The following is a 21,531-nucleotide window of genomic DNA, read 5'->3' on the forward strand; positions in this document are numbered from 1 at the left end:
TGAAGGCCAATAATAGCTGAGCCTGCTTATGTGCTCATAGAGCTTAAGGCCGGACTGATGCAGCCCATAGGTACCTGAATGCACTTCTTCAAGTATTTGGCTTGCCTCTTGTGTATCGACGCATCTGAGGAGAATTCCATCAAATGATCGACAAAAGAGAACATCCCCATTGAGAAGGGTGTAAGTAGTAAACATCCACCGTATGTCGTTGCATTCTGCCTGATCCTAAGGTAGCCTTCCATGTTTTATGAAGTTAATGATGGGCTCCCTCCAGTCTTTCACTTGTTCAACCTCTGCACAGATTGGGTGGAATAATTCAAGTTGTTGCTTCTTAGCCGTGGATTATTTACTTCAGGATATTTCTTGCTCCGCTTTAATGAAACCCTTGACCATGAGGAGCGCTCCGAATGGATAAGGCGGTCATTCGAGGAAAACATCCCTCTCATCATCTGCATCAACCTAGGTTCTCAGATCGACATGTCTCCATTCTGTTACCCAGATTGGCATGGGCCTATTGAAGACAGTTGAATGGTGGCACCGAGCTTTGAAAGCACATCTGCCTGCAAGTTTAGCCTCCTAAGGATATAACTCAAGGAGAAGTCGAACTGGTATATGGTCGTGTCATGATAAGGCTTGAGAGTATCCTTCCTCATGTCATAAATCCCTTTAAGTCGTCGAATGACCAGCTCAGAGTCACCGAAGATGTTTAGCTGCCCCAGGTCTAACTCCTGGGCGATTATGAGGGTCTGATATTCAACTTCATTATGATAAAATGCCTCGGTTAGTGAGAAGGATAGTGGAATCATTCCACCATCGGGGGTCAAGAACACGACTCTTGTGCCTCCTCTATCAGCCTGGAATGCTCCATCGAAGTACATCTCCAACGACCGAGTTAGCATCGTACATAAAAATTCTTCATCTTGGGGATCACTTGAGATGGGAGATTTTGAAGGAACTGGGTGAGCCACGAGAAAGTTTGCTAAGGCTTGACCTTTGACTACCTTCTGTGGTATGTATGTGATGTCAAACTCCATCAGCAATAATGCCCATTTGACCAAGCGTCTTGAGAGGCATGATCGAGTCATAAGGAACTTGACCGGGTCAGCCTTTGAGATTAACCTGACCTCGTGACCGACCAAATAATGGCGGAGCTTCTGTACCTCAAAGATCAGGGCTAGACACATCTTCTCGATGGGAGGGTAATTTTTCTCGGCTCCCTACATCCTACGACTGAGATAATAGAGTGTTGCTTTTTTCCCTTGTCATTGTTTTGCACTAGGAGTGCCCCGAGTGACTCATCAAGAGTGGTTACATATAGGATGATAGGCCTTCCTAACACTAGTGTAGAGAGTACTAGAGGATTAAACAAGTACTGCTTTGTCCTTGGAGAGACTGCAGTTCATGTAGGGTCCTAGGCGATGGAATATCCTAAATTGCCTTGATTTTGACTGGCTCGATCTATCTCACGATGAACCTTAAGAATTTTCCTAAGCGTACGCCAAAGGCGCATTTCAAGGGGGTTCATCTTGAGTTGGCGACGCCATAGCCATTCAAATACTTTTTTAAGGTCTTGTATGTGAGAGTCCTTTGTTTCAGATTTCACCACCAAGTCATCCACATAGCACTCGACCTCCTTGTGGATCATATCCTTGAAGATGGTCGTCATGAATCGTTGGTACATGGCATCGGCATTCTTCAACCCGAAAGGCATCACAGTGTAGCAAAAGACACCTTTTGGGGTCAAGAACGCGGTGACCTCCTCATCTTCTGGTGCCATCTTGATTTGATTATAACCAGAATATCCATCCATGAAGGAGAAGATTTGGCAATGGGCTGTGGAATCAACCAGCATCTCAGTGAACGGTAGGGGGAAGTTGTCCTTAGGGAAAGTAGTATTCAAGTTGCGGAAGTCAATACAAACTCCGATTTGGCCAGTCTTCTTCTTGACTGGGACAACATTCGCCAACCATCTTGGGTATTTGACTTCACGTATGAATCCAGCTTGCCTGAGCTTGTTCACCTCAACATTGATCTGCATCTCGAGGTCGGGTCTAAACCTTCTTGATTTCTACTTTATGGGTTTGACGATCGGATCAATATTGAGATGATGTACAACAACTTGAGGTTCTAAACCAGGCATCGTATGATAATGTCAAGCAAAGACATCCCAGTTTGCTCGAAGGAGAGCAATAGAACTTTCTTTCTCTTTTGGGGACATTTTTGTCGAGATGAAAGTTCGCCTTAGGTCGGCTTCTCCCCTAAGTTTATCTCTTCAAGTTCGTCAGCTGTGGCCTGACCACCTTCTTCCCACTCTTCTAGAGCCTATTGCAGCTCGTCATCTGGGGATTCAGAATGCTTCTCATCAATCTCAAGTGCATGGATACACGATCCTGACATTTCTACTTCTAGCAGGGGCCTAGTGTGAGAGACAAATTCTGGTCCCTGACCAGACCAAGCAATGAAAGGGTCGACTTCGAACGGGGAGTCCTTGACCTCGTGACTGGGGTCACTCGGTATTTTCCCCAAACTAGGTGACGGTTCATGAACTTGAATTGTGTGAAAGCCCTTGCAGGAATGAGAGCTTGAAGATGGCTCGGTTTTGGCTCAGGTTGACAGAGTGTCGGTGACTGTCAAGAATCCAGTTGCCTGGGCCAACATCTTTCCTAGGCGCTTTTGCTACGAACTGCTGAGGTTGGTGCTTCCAAGCTCTCGTTTTAGAGTGTCAAAGTCTGGGCACTACCTAGCTGCACCTGTGGAAGAAATAGAAGAGGTGGGTGTAGAAGAATACTTAAAATGTTTCAGGCAGCTTTTTATGTTGTCGTCAGAATTAGACGTGTGCGAGGGGTATTTTAAGTCCTGCCCCAGCTTAGCGTTGTCACCCATATTGGAGAATTGCAGGGGATATTTTAGGTCTTGCCCTGACTTTGACCGTTGTGGGGTGCTTTTAGAGTCGTCACCCATATTGAAGGACTCCCGAGCTATTGAACATCCATCTGATTGGACGATAGAATAAGGATAGCTGTGCCTGGGATGAATCCTTTGGTGAGTTGAACTGAGTGCTCATCGTCTCCTTCTGGATCCTTAAGGAGGGGGTTTGGATCACTGTATCGGGCTGATGAGTAGCCCTGGCTTGGTGGACTGCCTCATGCTTCTAGGACTTGAGCCTACTTCACCCATGGCAGACTTCCCAGGGCTAGTAAATGATCATGAGGGGCCTGTAGTTGGGCTTCCTCTTGAACAGGGGCGTTGACTTAGAAGCATTCTAGGAGGATGGCACAAACAATGTGGCATTTCTGGACTCTCCGTAAGTATAGCCTCAAACCCAGAGCATTCTTTTAGCTCGTGGCCCTATCCTTAGTGATATGGGCACTAGAGTTTTTCCTTTCCTTGGGCAATATGCTTTAGCTGCCTAGCGGGCTTGGGAGTGACGAGACCCTGTTGGAGCATTGCATCGAAGAGGGTCTGTAGGGGGTCTACCTGAGCGCTTCCCAGGGCTTGTGTCGGGAGATCTTCTTGCACTGGTGAAAGAGGGACTTGAGGGCATCCTTCTAGATTACCATGAGCTTCCTGGCAATGCTGCATCTTCTTTTCCTGGAGCTCGTCGAAACCAGTACATTCGCTCACGTCATGGCCTCATATTAGGTGATACGAGTATCAGAGGTTCTCAGTTCTTGGAGGAAGGAACTTGAGCTGCCTTGTCGACTTTGACGTGATGTGTCCCTCTTTGAGCATTATGGAAAATAGTGCACGGAGGATAGCGGGTGCCCTATCATCTTCTTGTATTGTCACTATTTGAGAAGCCTCAGTTTCCCCAAATGCTTTCTTTAACACTTCGAGCTTTATCTGACCCTTGTTAATAAGGGCTTCAATAGTATCGTTGAGCTTATAACAGTCATGAGTGGGGTGGCCTACTTTCTTGTGATAGGCGCAGTACTTCTCGTTTGTCTCCGGCTCAGTCGGCTCTGTTGTGTTGACCTTCAGCAACTGGATCATGTTCTGTTCTAGCAGCAGTTGAAGCAATGAAGGAGTCCACTCCTTGTCGAAGGGGTACACTTTGTTCTGATGCTGGACCCAGAAGTCTCTTCGATTAGTGATTTTAGGAGGCAAGACCTTATTTTAGGACTACTGTTTGCCCCCGACCAGAGGCATCTGTGCCTTGAAGAGGTCGAAGGTCTTAAGGGCAGCTTTGTTGGTGTCAGTCACAGTGATAGCCACATTGATCACCACTTTTTCTTGGTTGCCTCGACTGTTGGAGCAAGAGTTCGAACCAGAGGGTTGCTGAAGAGAGCCGCCATGGTGTTTGGACAATCCATCGATAAGAACTGCCTTAGAGATGAGCTCTAACATGGAGGGCGGATTGGAGGCCTCAACATGCAGAGCGATCTCGGGAAGCATGTTTCATTTACAAGTCTAGACGTGTTCATTTACGGTCATGGGCGTGGCATGAAAGGTTTCCAGCTTCCTCTATCGGGCGATTAATTTGTTAACCGGCTCACCAGGGTCTTGAGTCAACGTGAGGAGCTTGATACTTTCCATGTTCCTTTGGACTTTGTAAAAGCATTGGTAAGACAACTGATCTATTTCTTTCCATGTGTGCATCGAGTTTGAGGGCAGCCTAGCATACCACTGAAAGGCTGGCCCTTTGAGAGTCTCGACAAACTAACGGAGGCGAAGTCAACTGTCAGTTGCCGTCTCCCTACAAGCCGCTTGGAAGTAGGCAGTGTACTGGTGAGGAGACATAGTACCATTGAACAAGGGAAGCTTCCCTTTTTGATAGTTTGGGGGAAACGACACCTGGCCAATGTACGAAGGGTATGACTTCTAATAGAGCGGGGCCTCTTGTAGGCTTGAGACCTTGTTCTTGAGGCTATGGGCCACCATGGCATCTATGTCGGTTTGGGAGACTCTGTGGGAGGCAAATCTGTCTTGAGAAGCCGATGGGGGGGTTTGACTGGGAACTGTTGTTTGAACGCTTTTTTAAGCACCTTGGTCCCTGATGCGGAATAAAGAGGAAGCAGTTAATAAACCCTGACAAAAATAGTGAAAATTTTGACAGTCTCAGAATTGCCTTAGAGCTGATCAAGATCTTCATCAGCACTCCAAAAGCCACTTGCCAAGTTTTATCACGATCAAACATGCCTAAGGAAGTGAACACAAAGAAACAATTTTCAGAAAATTGGCCTATAGCACCCTGAAATTGATCCGTATAATTAGATCTATATTTTTGGTGTGTCAAACAGCTGTGGGACCACCTCCATTGGATCCGGTAGGGTCGAAAACCCCTATGGGTCAAGTTTCGATTTAATTGGGCACTCCAGGATAAAGTTATGAGTAAAATGCCAAAACGGGGTAGGCTGCACACTATTCCCGTGTGGCCACCTTGCACCAAAACACCATTAAAGGTGGTTGTTTTCGCAGTCACGGGCAGTGACTTTCGGGACCTATATCTCACTCGATCGCGTTCAAATTTTGTGAGCATGTTCGTCTCGTCAAGAGGAGCATTTCGATATGTGGCGCTTCCCCATGATAATACCCGAGTAGGGAGAAAAACTAGAGAGAAGTTGCTGATCCATGAAGAAAATTGCAAAATATTCATCAGCAGCATGCCTCATTCGAGAGCCCAAATCATGGCGCTCGCGTACCCGATCGACGCGAAACCAATTGCATTATGTGCATAAGGTTCGAGGCCATATATGGTCTGATCCCTGCTTACGATGAATGGTTGGATTTCACACACGGAGGCATTGAAGCTTTTGTAAATTTCGGCCATCGAAATTCAAGATTCCACCCAAAAACTCAAGATAATGAAATCTTCATCTGGACACAAAATCGGGCTATGTTTGTTGCAACGTGATCATGACGACATGCCCAGTGTGCTTTAATGAAGAAACAAAAGAAAACATCAGGGAACGAGCACACAATCGATCCATAGTTTAAAAACATGATTCATGGCTCAAAGTTGGTATCAAATCGATCACCATGCCGAGCCCTATACGAAAACAATCATCTTTCGATCAAATGGGCTTTAGAAAAACCTCGGATCAATCATGGAAGACCATACAAGTTCTCGGGCCGCAGCAAGGACTGTTTTGAAATTCCACACATTGTTAAGCAGGGGCAAAACAATCCTTTTGCACCTATTTTTATAATTTCTTTTAATTCAATTAAATTGTAATTATCTTCAATTTTAGGTAGTTTTTGAGGTGTCTAGTTTTTGAGGTGTCCACTCATGTTTGGGCCCAATTCTATATAAACATGCAAAGCCAAACTATAAAAAACAACACAGCCCCTCGGGTTCATTCTTCATTATTCAATAAAGACTTCAATTTTTTCTTGAGTTCGTGGTTGTGTCTTGGAGAGAGAGAGAGGACAGAGAAAAAAATGGTCGATACCCCTCGAAAAGGTAATTTTCTCTCTCTTCCTCTCTTTCTCTCCTCTTTTCTCCTTTTTATCTCTCTTTTTCTCTCCTCTTTCCTCTTTCTATCTCCTCTTTTCTTGTATCTCTCTTTCTCTCTCCTATTTTCTCATTTTTATCTCTCTTTCTCTCTTCTTTCTCTATCTCTCTTTCTCTCTCCTCTTTTCTCATCTCCATCTATCTTTCTCTCTCCTCTCTTCTTTCTTGCTTTCATCTTAATCTCTTTCCCTCTCTTCCTCCTCTGGTCTATCATGTCCCTCTTTCCCTACTTCTCTTTCTCCATTCACACAAGGCAGGTCTATCGTCTTGTGTGAAGTCTTCCTGTTCATGAGACATGAACAGTGGGGTCGGGCCTCTGCCCAAGTTCTTCATCTTCTCTCTTTTGTCACTAACACTGATAACCTATCAACACCTGTGTTCTTTCTATTTCTTCTCTTCTATCACAGATGATGCTAACCCATTGCCGCTTGTACTTTCTTTCTTCTCTTTTGTCACAGACGACACTAACCCATCGTCGCTTGTGCTTCTTTCTTTCTTCTCTTCTGTCACAGACGGTACTAACCCATCGTTGCATGTGCTTCTTTCTTTCTTCTCTTCTGTCACAAAAGGCGCTAACCTATCGCTGCTTGTGCTTCTCTCTTTCTTCTCTTCTATCACAGACCGCACTAACCTATTGTCGCCTGTGCTTCTCTCTTCATTCTCTTCTGTCACAGAGGACACTATTCTATCACCGCCTACCCTTCTCTATTCCTTCTCTTCTGTCACAGTCGGTGCTACCCTATCGCTGCCTGTGCTTCCTTCTTTTTATCTCCTCTGTCACACTGATGAAAGCACATTACCGCCCATGTTCTTTCTCTTTCTTCTCTCTTCATGTCACAGCCGGCAGAAGACATCGCCTTATGAGTTTTGTCCTTCCTTCTCCCATTGTTGTCTATGTCTGTCTTTACCTCTTCTTTTCTCTTTATCCTCTCACACGCTCTTCTTCTCCATTCTTTCTCCCAATCTTTCTATTCCCTTCCCCTTCTTTTCTTCTCTCACTTTCTGATTTTTTTCTTTCTCTCTCACACTCTTACATTTAATTAAGAAGGGTCACGATTAGCCTTCCATGGTAGTCTTGTCATTTAGCCATAATGTTGTTGTGCCAGTCAGAGTTACTATGTCTGCTTTATTGCCATGACAGACTAGCCACTCTGTCTAGCTAGCCGGTATTGGTATTTAGCGTCTATTAGTAATTCTGTTGAGCTGGTCTGAGTTACTGAGCCCGTTTTACTGTCACGTCAGGTCAATTACCTACTAGTTTAGTCACTGTGTTGATCTTCCCGCTTGGTCAAATTCTTCTCTCCCCCATCTTTCTTCCCTCATTCTTCTCTTCCTATTCTTGAATGTGCACAACCATGTGCATTCATCAAAAAGGCAAGGTGAGGTATGTTGACCCACCTGTCTTATAACATTTGCCATATATGTGTGATTACAGAAAATAGGAGAATACATGAGGCGATTCTGAGCCAGTTTTATTACTGAGGGGCTTTCTTCACAATCTAAGAGGGTGCCCACGCGAGCCAGCCCGAGTAAGTCCCGAACCCACCTTAAATTCCTCTTTCATTGGTTGGTCCACCTGCCCTTGCACTCGAGCAAAGTTCTTGAGAGAGTGATCTTAAAGTCCCAAGTTCCCTTGAAACTCGAGATGCATGCTGCCCGATCATCCATATCTAGATGGCAAGATCGAGGCACCTAACCAGCTTGGTGACTCCACTAGGGACTTACTACCCCTTAAGTCGAATCTTACTTATTTGGCTAGTTCTTTCTTTTTATTTTTCTATTTTCACACATCACTTATGGCTGCTAGGTTCTGTAACCCATTCATCTAGATCGGGGATTTTATTATCTCCGCATTCGTGAGTTTTCCCAGGGAACAAGTTCCTCCAATTTCATTCCCAACCCTTCTTTTGAGGAAAGACCCCAGGTCTAGCTCCCAGATCTTAACCTGGATAGATGTGAGGTGGGATTTAAAAGTCCCTCACTCCCCATCTCCTCGCTCTGGTGGAACCTCCACTAAGGCACCCTACATTGGCAGCACATCTATTGCCCCACAGATCATGCACCCTACCACCGGCAAGTCACTCGTCAGTCGTATTACTGCCATGCGTCGGAAGGCTGCCCAGTCCCTCTTTACAAAGGGCAAGCAAGTTGCATTGCTTCTATGGGTCGTCGCAAGGTTACCCCCCACATTCTGGCAACATAACGAGTCTCTATCCCTAGAGGCTCAATATATCGAGGTAGAGACCTTGAGACCTCCACTCCTCACACACACTATAAGGCTTATGGGTCACCCACTCGAGCCACACCTCGAGGCAACCCTTATATCACCTCGAGTCCGTGTCCAAGATTAGACATCCCGAGGCCACGTTCGCCACATGCTGCTCATATGCATCCCATTGCTTGGGGCAGCGTCATCATTGTGCCAACCCGAGTACACACACTCTTTAGATGATGAAGCCTGAAGAAGAAGAAGCCCATGAGCCCTGCAATGTGGTTAGTGCCGTAGCCACGGTCCCAAGACAGTCGAGAATCGGTCCTCACGCGAATGGTATACAAGAGTCGATTCCAGTCGGGTCATGCTGACCCCCTGCTGACTGATCTGTCGCGTGTGACCTATCAAGTTTGTAAGCCCTCAATTGCAATTAAGGCTGACCTCTCGGGAGAATTAGTCAGCGTGATGTGTATAGACAAACTTTACTTGTAGGAAGACTGCATGAACAAGTTTGAAGATATGGTGCACACAATGATAAAGAAGATTGATTGTACAGATGCCCCACAACAATCAGCAAACCATGAGGTAAATTCTCACCACTTAGATGGTGCACCTCCAAGCCAGCCCCTTCCCTCAGCCTCACAGGACAATTATGTCCCTCACCCCATCTCACAGGCAGACATCGATGCTATGGTGACCCATAACTTGAAGACAAGGCAAATTCCGGGGATACAAGGTGAAACGCCTTATCAAAGGCCGTACCCTTCATAAATTGACCAGGTTCCGTTTCCCTCAGATTACAAGAAAGGGAAGTTTCTCCTATTTAACGGAACCACGTCGCTCAACCAGCATATCGCCCACTTCCAGGCAGCATGTCGAGAAGCAGCAGCTGATGGGAGACTCCTTCTCCGTCAGTTTGTTGAAACCCTTAACGGCCCAGCTTTTCAATGGTATGTTCGACTTCCCCCGAACTCGGTGCATACTTGAGAGGAAATGGAGAAACTGTTCCACCAGTGTTTCTATGAGGTCGAGATATGTTCAAACCATTGAACTTCTCACCCCGACTCAAGATCGCGATGAGCCCGAGGATCAGTTCATCTCAAGATGGAGAATTTTGGTCGCTTGTCATCCTAATCCATGCCTGGGAAGGAAGCAGTTCAAACTTGTGTGCGAAACATGCAACTTGAAATTGCTCTACATGTTGAAGCCTCTAATCCAACCTCCATGTCAAAATTGATCTCTAAATCAGTCCACATAGAAAGCCTATCATGCCATCACGGTGGGTCACGTCAACCGTCTGCAAGCTCAAGGAACAACCAGGGCAATGGTAGCTCTCAATACAACACCCGGAGTAGCCAACAAAAAGGAGTGATTAGTGCAGCCATTGCGGTCACTGATCCAAAGAAAGCTCCCTCTCAAACTTTGAACCTCTCCAAAGGGGTGAGCACGGTAACAACAATGCCCTCGGTAGGCAAGCAATAGTTGTACAACCGAGTATTCCCACATGCCAACCTTAATCAGGATGATTATTTCATCAGGCATAGGAATTAGGTTGACCCCTTTGAGAAGGAATGGGTCCCTACACATTTTCGGTATTATTGAAACATAATATGATCAAAATTTCAGAATCCAAGTTCCTTAAGCAAGCTGGGCTCAATGTTTGAACACATTTTTCAGCACCTTGATACCTGATGCGAAATAAAGAAGGAAGCAGGTCAATAAAGCCTACAAAATAAGTGAAAATTTTTACAGTCTCAAAATTTGCCCAGAATTGGTCATGATCTTCATCATCACTCCAAAAGGCCACCTGCCAAGTTTCATCACGATCAGACATGTCTAATGCAGTGAACACAAAGAAACAATTTCAGAAAAATCAGCCTCTAGCACCCTGAAATGGACCCTGTAACTAGAACTATAGTTTTGGTGTGTCAAACAGTTGTGAGACCACCACTATTGAATCCGACATGGTCAAAACCCTTATAAGCAAGGTTTTAGCTTAATCAGGCACTCTAAGACAAAGTTAGTGATAAAATACTGAAAAGGGTTAGGCCGCACATTATTCCCGTGTGGCCACCCTGCATCAAAACACCATTAAAAGCGACGGTTTTTACAATCATGAGCAATCACTTTCGGGGCCCATATCTCAGTCGAATGGAGTCAGATCGGGGTCAAATTTGGTGAGTGTGTTCGTCTCATCAAGACGAGCGATTCGATATATGGTACGGTCTGAGATGATGCCCGAGCAAGGATAAAAAAAAGAGAGAAGTTGCTGATAAGTGAAGAAAGTTGTAGAATATTAAGCAGCAGCACGTCCCACTCTGACGACCAAATCATGACGCTCACATACCCGATTGACACGAAACCAATTGTATTATGTGCGTAAAGTCCGTGGCGATCCCTGGCCCGAGCGTCGCGTACGATGAATGGTTTGATTTCATACACGAAGGAATCAAACCTGCTGTAAATTTTCAATGCTAGATTTCAAGATTCCTACAAAAAACTCAAGACGACCAAATCTTTGTCCGGACATGAAATCGAGAAGCGTTTGTTGCAATGTGATCATGACGGCATGGTCAATGTGATTCAACAAAGAAATCATGAAGAAACATCAAAGAACGAGCACACAATCGATCCAAAGTTTTCAAGATTCATCCAAAATTCAAGTTTCATGATAATGGCTCGAAGTTGGTATCAAATCGATTATCATGCCGAGCCCCACAAAAAAATAATCATATTTTGATCAAACAGACATCAAAACAACCCTGGATCAGTCATGGAAGATCAAGTAAGTTCTCGAGCAACAGCAAAGACTCTTATGAAATTCCACACATTATTAGGCAGGGGAAAAACAGTCCTTTTGCACCCATTTTTTTGAACTTCTTTTAAATTTAATTAAATTGTAATTATCTTCAATTTTAGGTAGTTTTGGACGTACACCCATGTTTTAGCCCAATTCTATAGAAGCATGCAAAGCTAAATTGGAAAGGACCTTCGGTTCATTTCACACAACGATAAATAAAATTTCAATTTGCTCTTGAACTCGTGGGTGCATCTTGGAGAGAGAGAGGAGAGAGAAGAAAAGGGTCGGTACTCTTCGATAAGGTAACTTTCTCTCTCCTCCCCTCTTTCTCTCTCCTCCTCTCTTTCTCTCCTCCCCTCTTTCTCTCTCCTCCTCTCTTTCTCTCTCCTCATCTCTATCTCTCCTCCTCTCTTTCTCTCTCCTCATCCTTATCTCTCCTCTCTCTTCTTCTCATCCCCATCCCTCTGTCTTCTTCTCATCTTTATCTCTCTTTCTCTCTCTTCTTCTCATCCCTCTGTCTTCTTTTCATCTCTATCTCTATTTCTCTCTCTTCTTCTCATCCCAATCTTTCTTTCTCTCTCTTCTTCTCATATCTATCTCTCTTTCTTTCCATTCTTCTCATCTTTCTCTCTCTCTCTTCTTCTCATCTCTATCTCTCTTTCTGCTCTTCTCGTCTAAGATAGTCAGTGAAGCTTAGCATCAACTACATCTTCTCTCTCTTCTCGTTTAATATAGTCGGTGAAGCTTAGCACTGACTGCATCCTCTCTCTTTTAGTTTAACACATCAACGAAGCCTAGTGCAGACTACATCCTCTCTCTTCTTGTCTAACACACAGTCGGTGAAGCCTAGTGTCAACTGTATTTTCTCTCTCTTCCTATCTAACACAGTTAGCGATGCTCAGCACCGACTATGTTTCCTCTCTCTTCTTTGTCTAACCCAGCCGACGACGCCCAGTGCCGATTGACTCCTCTTCCTTCTCTTTGCCTAATATAGCCAGCGACGCTCAGTGCCGATTGACTCCTCTTCCTTATCTTTGCCTAATACAGCCAACGACGCCTAGCGTCGTCTGTATATTTCTCCCTTCCCACATATTCTTCTTTTTCTTTATTTCTCTTCCCACTCCTTCTTTCTTTGCTCTTCTTCTCTTATCTTACTCTTCTTATGTTTTTTCTCTATGATATCTGTTATTTCTATTATTCTTTCATTTGATTAAAGAAGGGTTGAGATTAGCATATCATGGTAGTCCTATCGTCTAGCCATAATGTCTTTGTGCCCGAATTACTGTACTCGCTTTATTGCCACGACAGACTAACCATCATGTCTAGCTAGTCAGTATCGGTATTGAAGTCTAATAGTAATCTTGTTGAGCCAGTCGGAGTTACCGAGCTCATTTTACTACCATGTCAAGACAATTGCTCATCAGCTTAATCATTGTGTTGATCTCCCTGCCTGGTCGCTCTTCTCTTCTTCTTTTTAATGTGGATGCTTTTGTATGTTCACCAAAGAGGCAAGGTGAGCTCTTTTGACCCACCTGCCTTATAGTAATGTCATATGTGTGTGATTATAGAAAATAGGAGAATACAAGCTAAGGGAGTCGATTTCGAACCAATTTTATTACTAGGGGGCTTTCTTTTTCATCTAAGAGGACGCCCATACGAGCCAACCCAAGTAAGTCTCGAACCCACCTTAAATTTCTCTCTCATCTGTTGGTAATACCTACCCTTGTTTTCGAACGAGGTTCCCGAGAGAGCGATCTCAAAAGTCTTTGGTCTTCCCGAAACCCGAGACTTAATCACCCCACCATCTAGATTCGGAGAGCGAGATTGAGACACCTAACCAGCTTGGCGACTCCACTGAGGACTTACTACCCCTTAGTTAGATCGTACTTGTTTCGCTAAGTTTTTCCTTTTATGTTATGTATTCACACATCACTTATGGCTGCTGCGTTATGTAACCCATTCATCTAGATCAAGGATTTTCTCCTCCTTGCATTCACGAGTGTTCTCAAGGAACAAGTTCGTTTAACTTCGTTCCCAACCCTTCTTATGAGCAAAGATGCCGAGTCTAGCTCCTTGGTTCTAGCCTGGATTCGCATGATGAGGGACATAAAAATCCCTAACTCCCCATCTCCTTGCTTTGGTGGAACCTCCACTAAGGCACCCTGCATAGGTGGCGCACACGCCACCACTCACAGCATGCACTCAGCCACCGACAAGTATTTTGTTAGTCGTCTTGCCAAAGTACGCTGAAAGGCTACCTAGTCCCTCTCTATAAAAGGCAAGCAAGTTGCCATTGTGCACGTGGGTCGACGCAAGCTAGCCCCCACATTCCTGCACCACAACGAGTCTCTATTCCTAGAGGCTTAACATATAGAGGCCTAGACCCTGCAACCTTCACCCCTCACACACACCATAAGGCTCGTGGGTCACCCACTCGAGCCACATCTCAGGGCAACCCCCAGGATCAGACCTCTCAAGGCCAGGTCCGGTATGTGCTGCTCATATTCATCCCACTGCTCGAGGGTAATGCCGTCAGTGCACCAACTAGAGTACACGAGAGATGATCGTCTTGTCCTCGTACTCAGCACACACAAGCGCACCCTGTAAGGGGCAGGCCTCCACCTTTTCCCGTACAGACACCCACTCACAATTCTTGGCCTCCTAAGGTCAGACCACTTGCTCGAGCCTTGGCTGACCCCCAGGTCACCGGGAACCTTCTTCAAGGGGCACACATGAGTCACCTTTTCAAACAGCCCCTCGCCCTCAACTCAAGCATCCTCATGAGTCAACCATGCTTGTGCCTGCTCCTCCTTCTTTGAGCAAGCACCTTCAGCCTCGGTACTCAAAGACCTTCCCCAAAAGTACCATTCTGAACCAGCCTCGTCATTTCTCTCATGTCTCTAGACCTGATGGACGATCAAGTCCTTCATCCTCCCCGGCCCAAGATGACTTCAGTCTCTGGTCCTCATCCTTTTCCGCACCTGATGGAGACAACTCTCTCTTGTGCAAGAAGAGCCACAGTCCCAATCACAGTTTTTGCGTGTGGTCCATCAAAACATCAAGACTAAATGCAATAAGGGTCTATGAATTCTCACCTAGAAAGTCACCGATCTGATGACCCTCTTCGCCTGAACCCCTTCTACCCTCTTCAGATGATGAAGCCTGAAGAACAGCTCCATGACCCTGCACTGTGGTTAATGTTGTAGAAAGTGACCCAGCCCCTCATCAGCCATGGTCCTAAGACCGTCGAGAACCGGTCCTCACGAGATCGGCATACAAAAATCGAGTTCAGTCAGGGCTTGCTGATCCCCTGCTGTTGAGTGCGACCCGTCAAGCACGCAAGCCCTCAACCATAACTGGGGTTGACCCTCTTGAAGAAATAGTCAGCGGGTATGATTATAGATGAGCTTGAGTCGCATGAAGACCACATGAACAAGTTTGAGGATATAGTGTGAGCGATGATGGAAAAGATCGATCGTATAGACACCGCATGCTAATCAGCTAACCATGAGGTCAATTCCCATCACTCTGATGGTGCACCTCCAAGGCATCCCCTTCCCTCTACCTCACAGGACAATTATGTCCCTCACCCTGTCTCATAGGTAGACATCAATGCTATGGTGACCCATAGCTTAAAGAACAAGAAACTTTTGGGGATACAGGGTGCAATGCCTTATCAAAGGTCGTACCCTTCATATAATGACCAGGTGTCGTTTCCCTCAGATTACAAGAAAGGGAAGTTTCCCCTATTCAACGGGACCACGTCCCTAAATTAGCATATCGCCCACTTTCAGGCAGCATGTTGAGAAACAATGGCTGATGGGAGACTCCTTCTTCATCAGTTTGTTGAAACCCTTGACGGCCTAGTTTTTCAATGTTATGCTCGACTTCCCTCAAACTTGGTACATACATGGGAGGAAATGAAAAGACTGTTCTATCGACACTTCTATGAGGTCGAGAGAGAGATTCAAACCATCAAACTTCTCATTCTGACTCAAGACCCCGATGAGCCCGTGGACCAGTTCATATCAAGATGGAGAAATTTGGCTGCTTGCCAGCCTAATCCTATTCCCGAGAAGGAAGCAGTCCAAACTTGCGTGCAGAGCATGCGGCCCGAGATTGAGCTACATGTCGGGGCCTCTAATCCGACCTCCATGTCAGAATTGATCTTTAAATTAGTTCGCATAGAAAGTCTATCACGCCACCATGGTGGGTTACGACGACCGTTTGCAAGTTCAACGAACAATTGGGGTAATGGTAGCTCTCGGAACAACACATGGGGCAGCCAACAGAAAGGAGTATTCAGTGCAGTCGCCACGGTCACTAATTCAAAGAAGAATCCCTCTTAAACTTTGGACCTCTCCAAAGGGGTGGGCGACGAAGATAGCTCCCCAGGCCGGCAGGCAATAACAGTCGTACAACCAAGTACCCCCACCATCCGACCTTGATCGGGGTGATTATTTCACCAGACATAGGAACAAGGTCTACCCCTTTGAGAAGGAATGGGTTCCTGCACTATTCCAGTTATAATTGGAACATAATATGATTCATCTTTCAAAAGCAAAGTTCTCTGAGCAAGCTGGTCTTGACACTCAAGTGAATTATTGTGCTTACCATCGAAGGATCAATCATCTCACAGATGACTGCTACACCCTGAAAGATATTATCGGGGCCTTGATTCAAAAGGATCAGATAAAGCTAGAAGACTTAAAGAAGGCCTACGGGATAGCTGAAGCCTTCCATGCAATAATCGTCCAAGAAGAAGACGAGGCCCTTGTCTTCCTTCATGCCTTCTTTGCTATAATGCTTCAGGAACGCATAATCACATTGAAGCAGGCAAGGCAACCTCGACGTCTTGCTAAGGGGTTCGAGGACCGTTGGTTCTGGTATCACCAGATATGGGGTCACTAGCTATGGGAATGCACCAGTTTCCATGATATATTCGAAACGAAAATGCTAAACTGTCAGGAGTTTTACAACATCCTAGTAAGTGACCCCCAAGCCACTGCTCCACTAATGCAAGAGGACCAATCAACACAGGACCTTCCTAATAACAATTCAGACTCTGCTGAACCCTTGACTTCCCATCCATGGATAGTCCACCATGGGCGAAGAAAACTCAAGTCCTTAAGACGATAAGAAGTTCGCCAAGCTAAGGCCGTTCACAAACATATTGAGATAAATCAACCACCACCTCAAAAAACCAGAAGGAGATAGGCACCAAGGGTTGCTCGCCGGAAAAACAAGACGGTTCAACCCCCACTTGAGCAAGAATTTCTCAGGCCCCTTCCCCTACTACCAACTTTACTGGATTTCATCCCTAACAATATACTCCTTCCTTCTCGTCGAGAGGACCTCCCAAAGTCATCTTCCACTAAGAGCACGTCCAATGAGGGTGACGATGTTAAAAACACTCCCCAACGGTCTAAGCATGAGAACGACCTAAAAGACCCCCTGCACTCGTCCGACCCTGGTGATGATGCGAAAAGCTGCCCAGATTGGTCTGATGAGGGGAACGACCTTAAAATTGCCCCACCTTCTAACCCTTCTCCTTCTTCTTCTTCTATTTCTCATCCTTCCTCTTATATGTCTCCTGCATGTACAACCTCGATATGCCCGGACTTCAAGGCTCTCGATAAAGAATTCGAAGGGACAATGGAAACGATTGAGAAAGACCTTGGCACAAGCTATAGGATTCCTAACAGTTGCTGATGCCCTGGTAGCTAAAGCCAAGGTAGAGCCACAGTCGAAGCCAAAGAAACCCCAGTTGCCCCCTGAGCCCGACTTTGAGAAAAACTGAGAGAGTCAAGAAGGCAAAGATTTTATTCTCAGGAAGCTTGCCACATGGTACAAGTCTATGAAGCATCAGCCAGCACTGGGCAAACATTGCAGGCACCCGTACAAATACCGTGTGATTCATATGAAGAAGGTTCCTGCTAAACCACCACTGAACCTCAATTTCCCTCTAACTTTCAAGACAAGCTTCTACAGCCTGATAGACTTTCCATGTTTGAGGTTGACCTTTCTGTACCTTGATTCGATAAAGGCGCAAAAATCGTGACCTACTCTGGGCCCCTATTGGAGGTAGAAATGTCAGAATCATGGGTCTCTGTACTTGAGGTTGATGAAAACACCCTTGAAAACAATGAGGAGGAGTTGCAAGAAGCCTTAAAAGAATGGGAAGAAGGTGGTCAACCTATTGCTGACAAGCTCGAAGAAATGAATCTAAGAGATGAGGCCTACCCTGGGCCTACTTTTATCTCGACAAATATGTCTTCGAAAGAGAAAGAAGATTTCACCACTTTCTTGTGAGCAAATCGAGACGTCTTTGCCATGCATTACTATGAGATTCCTGGTCTCAAATCGTTGTTCACCATCTCAGCATTGACTCGACTGTCAAATCTATCAAAAAAAAATCAAGGAGGTTTAGGCCTGACCTCGAAATACAGATAGATGCTGAAGTGACCAAACTTAGACATGCAGGCTTCATTCGTGAAGTCAAGTACCTGAAATGGCTAGCAAATTTTGTTCCAGTCAAGAAGAGGAATGGTCAAATTAGGGTCTACATTGACTTCCGTGACCTCAATACTGCTTATCTAAAGAATGACTTCCCGTCGCCATTCACATAGATGCTCATCGACTCAACGGCTCACTGTCAAATACTTTCCTTCATGAATGGGCACTCCGGGTATAACCAGATACAGATGGCGCCTGCTGATGAAGAAGTCATTACATTCTTAACTCTAAAAAGGGTCTTCTCTTACACGACGATGCCTTTTGGATTAAAAAACATTAGTGCCACAGACCATAGAGCAATGACTACCATCTTCAAAGCCATTATGCATAAGGAGGTAGAGTGTTATGTAGATGACTTGGTACTAAAATTAGAGGAGAAGGATGCTCACATGAAAGACCTTGAAAAGTTATTTGAGCAACAACGTCTTCATCAACTTAAAATAAACTCGTCGAAATGTGCTTTCGACATGCGTTCAGGAATGTTCTTGGGATTCATTATTAGACATCGAGGGCTTGAGGTTGAGCCAGTCAAGATCAGGGCAATCCAAGAAATGCTATCATCGACTACACTTCAAGAACTGTGCTCTCTTCAAGGGCAGCTGGCGTACATTCACCGGTTCATTTTCAAATCTTTCAGGTCGTTGTAAACCCTTCACACACCTGTTAAAGAAGGATACCCCATTCATTTGGGATGAAGCATGTCAGGCAGCTCTTGATGACATCAAATAATATTTACTCAACCCTCCAGTGCTCTCTACACCTGTGTTGGGAAAACCCCTTATCATATACGTGACTGCTCTGGACGTGTCACTCAGGGCATTATTAACACAAAACAATGACAAGGGAAAAGAAACAACATTGTATTATCTCAACCGCAGGATGCAAGGGGGAGAGAAGAATTATCCCCCTATTGAGAGGATGTGCTTGGCCCTGATCTTCGCAGTACAAAAACCCCGCCATTACCTGCTTGGTCATGAAGTGAAACTTATATCAAAAGCGGATCCTGTGAAATTTCACATGACCCACCCATGCTTGTCGAGATGCCTTGCTAAGTTGGCATTATTGCTGATGGACTTCGACATCATGTATGTCCCACAGAAGACCATCAAGGATCAGGGCTTGGCTAATTTTCTTGCAGTACACCTCATACCAGCAGAATCTCCGCTATCAAGAGACCTCCCTGATGAAGAGGTGTTACGTGCTGACCTTGCTCATGCGTGAGAATTGTACTTCGACAGAGCCTTCCAAACAGATCCAGGAGGCGCCAGAGTAGTATTCCTGACTTCGAGAGAAGGAGTATTGCCACTTTCTTTCTCTTTCGCTCAGGTCGGCTCTCATAATGAGGTAGAATATTAAGCCCTTATTATTGGGTTGGAGATATCCTTCGACTTAGGCTTGGAGCAGCTCAAGATCTATGGCGACTCTGAGTTGGTTATTCGCTAGGGAATATATAACGTGAGGAAAGACACTCTCAAGCCTTATCTCGATACTGCAAAATCATATATGGCCCAGTTTGAGGACGTATCCCTAAGCACATCCCCAGAAGTCTAAACTCGCAGGCAGACGCACTTGTAAAACTCGGCTCTACAATTCAATTTTCCTCATCAGAACCCATGCTTGTCTGGGTGGTAAAATGAAGACACATTGAACTAAGAACCGAGGTAGACGGGATGATGAGAGAAATATCTTCCCCGAGTGCCTTCCTTATACACTCGAAACACTTCTATCAGCTAAAGAAGTAATTAAGACTGATCAAGGACCTATGGCTCGAAACCAAGAACTAGAATTCTTTGACTCAATATGCATGGAAATTGAACAGGTAGAAGATTGGAGAGAGCCCATCACTAGTTTCCTAAACAAGGCAGGCTCCCAGAAGATCGTGTTGAATGCAACAATGTACATCGAATGTCTACCAAGTATACCCTCCTTGAAGGAGATGCTTTCTTCAGATGGTTGTTTGACGATATTCTTCTTAGATGTGTGGATGTCCAAGAAGCAAATAAGGTGTTAGAAGAAGTCCACTTAGGAATTTGTGGACTACACCAGTCCGGTCCTAAGCTATATGAACGAATACACAGGTTGGGATACTATTGGCCTTCCATGTTGGCCAATTCCTTAAACTATGTTAAAAAGTGTCAAGTGTGCCAAATACACACAAGCCTTGTTCACCAACCTCCAGAGCCTTTATACCCTATAGTGGCTTCATGGCCCTTCTCACAATGGGGTATGGACATTGTAGGGCCTATTTACCCTCCTTTGATAATGGGTCATGTTTTCATTCTAGCTGCAATAGATTACTTTCCTAAGTGGGTTGAAGCGGTCCCTCTTAAGCAAGTTCCAGAGACAACAGTGGCTAACTTCATTCGACATCACATTCTATACTAGTTTAGGGTCCCTGACCCGATTATATCTGACAATGGTCCCCAATTTCGAAGCCACCATATTGATCGCTTGGTCAATCAGTTTGGTTTTCAGTGGAAGTACTCTATTATGTACCACCCTCGGGCGAATGGCTTAACTGAGGCCTTTAATAAGACTCTATACAATGTTTTACAAAAATCGGTATTAAAAAAAAAGAAGAACTAGCACGAGAAGCTTCCCGAAGAGCTATGGGCTTATCGTATTATTGCAAGAAATTCTTTGATTCCACTCCTTACTCTTTGGTTTATGGGGGTGAAGCAGTTTTACCTCTCGAAATTCCAATCCCTTCACAACGGGTTGCTATTCACTAAGGAATAACCAAAGACGAGAGAGTTAAGCTCCGGTATCAAGAATTGGATGTGCTCGATAAAAGGAGGAGAGAGGCTCAGCAGATCCTTGAACTCAACCAAGGGAGAATAAAGAGGTCTTTTGACAAGTCTGTCAAGGTCCACTCATTCACTCATGGTGATAGTTCTAGCTGTCAAGAGGCCTATTGTTATGCATGACCGGCGTAAAGGGAAGTTTGAGCCTAAGTGGGAAGGTCCCTTTATAGTAAAAAAAGGTCTCGCCAAATGGAGCCTACATACTGGCACATCCTGAAGGAGAGGAGACAATGCCCCCTATCAATGGGCGATACTTAAAGAAGTACTATCCATGATGCATATTCAAAGGAAAGAGACTCAGCAAAAATAACTGAGGCGGTCCAAACAAAGTCTAACTCTTTTTATTGCAGCAAAAATGAGTTACAAGTTGCAAGCGAGAATGTCCAAACAAAGTCTAACTCTTTTTATTGCAGCAAAAATGAGTTATGAGTTACAAGTTACAAGCTAAAAAGCACATTAGTAGAGGACGATTACGATTCTCTTGCATCTGAGGATAAGTGGACAGTTACAAACTAAAATCTGTAGTTTTGCTCTTACATCGGAAGATAGGAGGATGGTTACAGGCCAAAAGAATTGCTTTCCCAGAAGAAGCAAACCCACGAAAGAATTGCTCTATTAGAAGAAGCAAACCCACCAAAGAAGCACCCTCAGCATGAAGAAGAAGCAAAACCACTTGGAGAGTCCGCTTCAATTCATCTGATGAGTGCCGCTATAAGAGGATGGTTACAGGGCAAAAGATGAAGCG

Source organism: Amborella trichopoda, chromosome 3 (genome assembly GCF_054954075.1).
Source record: "Amborella trichopoda isolate Santa Cruz 75 chromosome 3, AtrichopodaSantaCruz75HAP2 v2.0, whole genome shotgun sequence".
NCBI lineage: Eukaryota > Viridiplantae > Streptophyta > Magnoliopsida > Amborellales > Amborellaceae > Amborella > Amborella trichopoda.